Source organism: Canis lupus, chromosome 2 (genome assembly GCF_011100685.1).
Source record: "Canis lupus familiaris isolate Mischka breed German Shepherd chromosome 2, alternate assembly UU_Cfam_GSD_1.0, whole genome shotgun sequence".
In the NCBI taxonomy this organism is placed as follows: domain Eukaryota; kingdom Metazoa; phylum Chordata; class Mammalia; order Carnivora; family Canidae; genus Canis; species Canis lupus.
The window spans coordinates 26,170,912-26,176,911 of record NC_049223.1 but is presented as its reverse complement, the minus strand read 5'-3'; positions in this window follow the sequence as shown (position 1 = coordinate 26,176,911).

Here is a 6,000-nt window from a genome sequence, read left to right as displayed (position 1 = left end):
CAGAAAATGAACAATAAATATAAGGATTTGAAAGTGAAAACATTTAAGACTTCTGTAAGAAAGAAGAATAAACAAAAAAAAAACATGGAAAACAAGAGAGAGAGGAGAAGACACGAAAGATTCAATTCATGATGAAAAACATGTGACTAATAAATGCCCTAATAGAATAAGAAAATAAACGACAAATACCCACCATTTCTTTCGACGTGGATGGAACTGGAGGGTATGATGCTGAGTGAAATAAGTCAATCGGAGAAGGACAAACATTATATGTTCTCATTCATTTGGGGAATATAAAAAATAGAGAAAGGGAATAAAGCAGAAAGGAGAAAAAATGAGTGGGAAATATCAGAAAGGGAGACAGAACATGAGAGACTCCTAACTCTGGGAAACGAACTAGGGGTGGTGGAAGGGGAGGTGGGCGGAGGGTGGGGGTGACTGGGTGATGGGCACTGAGGGGGGCACTTGATGGGATGAGCACTGGGTGTTATTCTATATGTTGGTAAAATTGAACACCAATAAAAAATAAATTTATAAAAAAATAGAATAAGAAAATAAAAGAACTAATAGAAGTTCTAGGCAGAGGAAATAAAGTGGACGTGAGAATAACATTAATTCTATATGTGTATCTTCTATTAGTATTATATATTACACATATATATTATCTGTATATAAACTATAACACACATATTTATATATGTGAACTACATATAATACACATATATATTCTCATATATTACATATATTATCTACTATCTATTCACAACATACATATCCACAATAACACTTCTCAGAACTAAAAGACACAAATTTTTTGCATAACACCACCAAGTATAACCCAACACCAAGTGGGGGAAGAAGGGACTCACACCAAAACACACCTTTTGGAATTTCAAAACATCAGGCATAAAGAGAAGATTTTAAAAGCTCCAAAAGTCAAACAAAATACACACACCAAAAAGTGGATATCTACACAGCTTCACACTGATCAACAGCAATCCTCAAAGCCTGAAGGCAGAAGAGGTGTCCTCACAATTACAGTTAATGTTATTTCTAACTTAGAATTCACTATCCAATCAAATGATCTATTTAATGTACAAGCAGAGAAAGTCTTTTATTTGAGGGGAAAAACATCTCAGAAAATTTACCACCAATGTATCTTTTCCCACGGGGGTGACTGAATGATATGACCCCTTTAAACGTGTGTTTCAACACTGGCAACAAGTGGAAAAGTTTTCAGTGATGAGATGAAAGATGTCCCCATGTGCCGGCTGTGCAACAGGCCCATCATGGGAACTGCCCATCGTGAGATGAGGCAGCAGGAAAGGTGGTATCCAGGCACAGAAAAGTGATGGAGACATGAGCTTTGTGTCTGTCTACACTGAGAGGCTTTATGCAGCCTTCCAAGGAATTTTGGGGATAAATTAATGACTGAATGATTAATGAGGAATTGATTAAAAACTGAACAAGTGAAGAAATGAGGCTATTAGTCACGCAAAAAAGAAACAAAAGCAAAGGAAATATAATCTTAACATTTTGGTAATTCAACTTTGAGTAGCATTTCATAGTTACCATCATGTATAAACAGAATGTTGGCCTAACCAAAAACCACTATTTTGGGAGAATGGAAGAGTGGAGAAGGAAGAGGAAGGAAATATTAAAAAATCAAAATATTAGGTTTTAGTAAGACTTCAGTAGCTATCAAAAACTGAGAAACTGAGCCATTGCTGGGAAAGTATGCTTCTTTGAAATATGGTACTAACTACTGATAGAAACAAGGCAAAGGAAATCATTGCAGTCATCTCCCTTGGGAAGCAGAAATCAAGAATGAACAAGAATGAGGAAAGAAACATGCATTTCATATTTCAAGCTCTTGATTTATTAAACAACGTGCTTGCTTCATTTTAACAAACATTTTGTAAAAGTCAACACATCTAAAGCAGAGAAAATAACATTTTGCAGAGTAGCTGCCACAGTCCTTCCAGCTAGAAAAGATGACCCCTTCTTCCTATTGAATTTGGACTCAAATACATCAGGAGAGACAATGAAGCGGGTGATGGTCAACTGTGGGCCTGCCGACCAAGTCCGGCCTATTGCCTGTTTCTATATGACGCATGAGATAAGAGTGGTTTACATAATATTAAGTGGTTGAGAAAAATCAAAAAACAGTATTTCATGAGATTAAAGAGAGCGTAAATTTCAGTTTTTGATGTCTTTTAAAAGTTTTATTGGATGACAGTCATGCTTATTTATTTCTGTGTGGTAGAGAAATAAGTGTCTCTTATTTTTGCAGGCCACAGTGTCTGACTCTGTGGCCTGCAAAGGCTGAAACGGTTATCATTCGGCCCTTTAGAGAAAATGTTTGCCAACTCAAGTGTACTGAGTTATTGAGTAGATCCTCCTTCCCCCAAATTCATGTCTACTAGAACCTTGTGAATGTGACCTAATTTGGTTATACAGACACAATCATGTTACAGATGCAATCATGTTAAGATGGGGGTCATATGAGAGTAGGGTAAGCCCTAAATCCAATAGGACTGCTGTCCTTATATGGAGAAGGACATGTGGACACAGAGACCCCAAAAAACACAGGAGAGAATGTCATGTGAAGACAGAGGCAGAGATTGGTGTATCGTGCCTATGAGCCAAGGGTTTCTAGCATCCACCAAAAGCTAGGAGAGTAGCAAAGAACAGCTGCTTCTTCAGAGACTCTAGAAGGAACCAACCCTGCCAGCACCTTGATTTCTAACCTCTGGCTTCCAGAACTGAGAGAGAATGAGTATTAGTTGTTTTAAGCCAATTTGCAGTGGGTCTTTAGAGTTGCCTTTGGAGATGAAGACACCCTGGAACAAAGGCTGGCAGCCGTCAGCTAAGCTTAGAGGACGGCATGCCCATTATCGCCAAATTAGCCCTTATAAAAAATCACAATCAATTCTATATTGACATATCCTGTGTACACAATAGCTTCCTCATTCCTTGGCATGATTGGGTGAACATAGAGCACGACATAACCACAGAGGACCATGACAACATCGGAGGCAAGGAGGGTGGGTGGAATATGGCAGGAACATACTTCGTAGTTACAATAACATCACAGCCTTGCCAAAGGGTAATAAGTAAAAACAAAATTGAGATGTCAGTATCTGAGATATTAAAAAGTAACATAGGACCCCTGGCCTGGGTATCCATGGTTACTGAACTCAGGTCAGAAGAGGACCCCCTCCATCGAGCCACCCTTATGATGCCACACTGGCAGGGGAGGTGGTCCAGCTGACCTGATCTGTCCTCTTCGGCTCTAATTTCTCATCTCTGGGCTCCCACCATCTGGCACAGAACAGAGTTATTTTTCCTGCAACTCTCCATAGATAGGGATGGGGGGAGGGTCTGCTGCAGGAATTATATGGCCTTCTACTAAACTGAAACACTGTGGCCTATATGCTTAATTTCTGGACACAAGCAATAAATAAGAACAACAGCCTGATTTCTGCACATTAATAGCATCTATGTGCCGAGGACAAGACATTGGCACTTACGCTTTCTGGATTTGAGGATGATGGTGTATATTTATGAACATGCTTTAAAGCTAAAAAAAAAAAAAAACAATTCTCTTACAAATTCTTGTTTTAATATCTTTTTAAAAGAGCAGCTGTGGTACAATAATTTTAATTGGGTAATTCTTCTTTTGTGATGACAACCTATCCCCATAACTGCAGAGCCTAAGAGTACAGAACTTTAGATTTGAAAGAGTCTCTTTTAGGGTTTCAAAAACGTTTTGTTTTCCCTATAAAAGCTCTCCATTTTATTCATCTAACTCTGTCGACTTTTATCTAAGGATAACAGCAATTGGCTTGTAAATTTTTTTAGCATTGTCATCTCATGAGGGTTAGACACTACTTTAAAAATGTCATCTTATGATCTTTATGGTTAAATTAAAAACACTGCACATTTCACAGATGAAATGAAACACACATTATAAATGGGCCTTTCTCAATGTTCCAAATATCCTGACATTAACGTATCAACAGAACCCACCAAATATCCTCTAAGCTTTAAAGTTATTTAAGTGTCAAACTGCATTAAAACTACTTCAGTAGATGTGAGTCTCCTTGTTGTGTATACTGACTTCAGAGTCGTCTAGTGAATGGGTTCCCACAGTTCTATTTCACTAATTAAGTCATAAAAACCATGAGGAGGGTGGTACTGTTGGCCATTCTGTTGACGTGTGCCAAATTTTAAAGGTAACATGATAACAGTTTTGGATACAGAAACAAAGCCATCCTATGTGTAACCACATAACCAGGGGAATGACAAACAAAGATCCTATAGAATGGAAATAGATAATTTCAGACAAGAGGAATGTAAAGTAATCCTTCTTGCCCTGTTTCCTGTACAATAATGTTCATACCTTTCTGTTCCTTTTTTTCCCCTTTTTCACCTTTAAAGGCAAATAAAGAGCTTTGTTTTGTAACATGGAGTAAAAGCCACCATGAGAGGGTTACTAATCCCCCCAATTTTCAAGTACAATCAAATGTGCAAGAATTCTGTCCACGTTATAAAATGATGCACCAACCCTTGGAAAAAGCATCTTGACATAAGATTCCTTAGGAATGAGTCATTACATTTATTTACTGTTAGGCAGATTCCCAAACAGTTCAAATTCTTGTAATAGCCTTTTTCCTATTTAAAATGAAAGAAAATAATTTAAAATAAAAATATAGAAATATATAGGTAGGAAATATTTCTCATGAATATGCTTTCACTTAAAAATGACTAAAATGCACTTAAGAGTTCATGTAGATATATTGGGACATTTAAAAATTGATCAATCTTTCAGCACATGAACATATGCTTCAAGTTGCATTTGAGAATGCATATAGATATTAAGAATAAAAAATAGCTTTATGAAGAAGGTAATTAATGGTTAAGCATCTCTGTCTCAGTGAGAACGTAGCCTGAATTGAAACAATTTCAATCATCTCTTTATATTGATATCATTTTGTAATCATCATCACAGTCCCTATCCATGGATACTCAATTTGTTACTGATAGTATGGCTGAATCAAATGAATGAAATAAATGGTCCATGGGGTCTGGGTTTTATCACTGGTAAGTAGAATTATTTTCACAAAAAGAAAAGGAAAGTGATTAACATAGAATCAAAAATCTAAAATGTGTGCATTCATTCAATACACTTTATGTAACCAAGTGTTTTGTTTAACACTGTGAAAAACAGAATTTAAAAAAAATAGCAAAATAGGAATAAAATAGGTTACAAATAGAAGTGTTGCAGGGGAGGATCAAGACCAGAAAGTATGGAAAATACTATAGAGAAACATAAGTATAGAAAACAAGGTAAGACTTAGCCCAGGTTATTTCATTTTTCTTTTTTCTTTTCTTTTCTTTTTCTTTTTCTTTCTTTCTATCTTTCTTTCTATCTTTCTTTCTTTTTTTTTTTGATATGGTACAAAGTCAGGAACAATAATAAAATGAAACTTCTTTTATTTCATTGAAACAACAACCACTAGCACTACTGGAGATGAAGTTAGAATATTCGGGTTTGGGTTTTAAAGGCTACCTTTTCTAATAACTTGATATAAAATTTATTTTCCTCATCTATAATGTGGAGATGATAAATATCATGAGCTATCATGATAAATATGACAGACTGCTGTGAGAAATTTAACAGTTCCATATTGCTTACTTTGTGACAAGCACTTTCTACCCTTTTCATATGCATGGATTCCTATGCCCTCAACAAAAATTCTATGTAGTAAGTACAAATATCTCCATTTTCATTTCTTGAGTTTCAGGAGGCAAGAGAGATTCAGTAACTCCCCCAAATAACCCAGCTTGTGAGTGGCAGAGCCAGGTCTGAAAGCTGACAGTCTGGTTCTGAATCTTACTTTTTCAATATGAGACAACACGAGAAAGCACTGGGCACACAGGAGGTCTACAAAACGGTTTCCATCCCTCAAACATCTCCCAGGACCAAGCATAAAT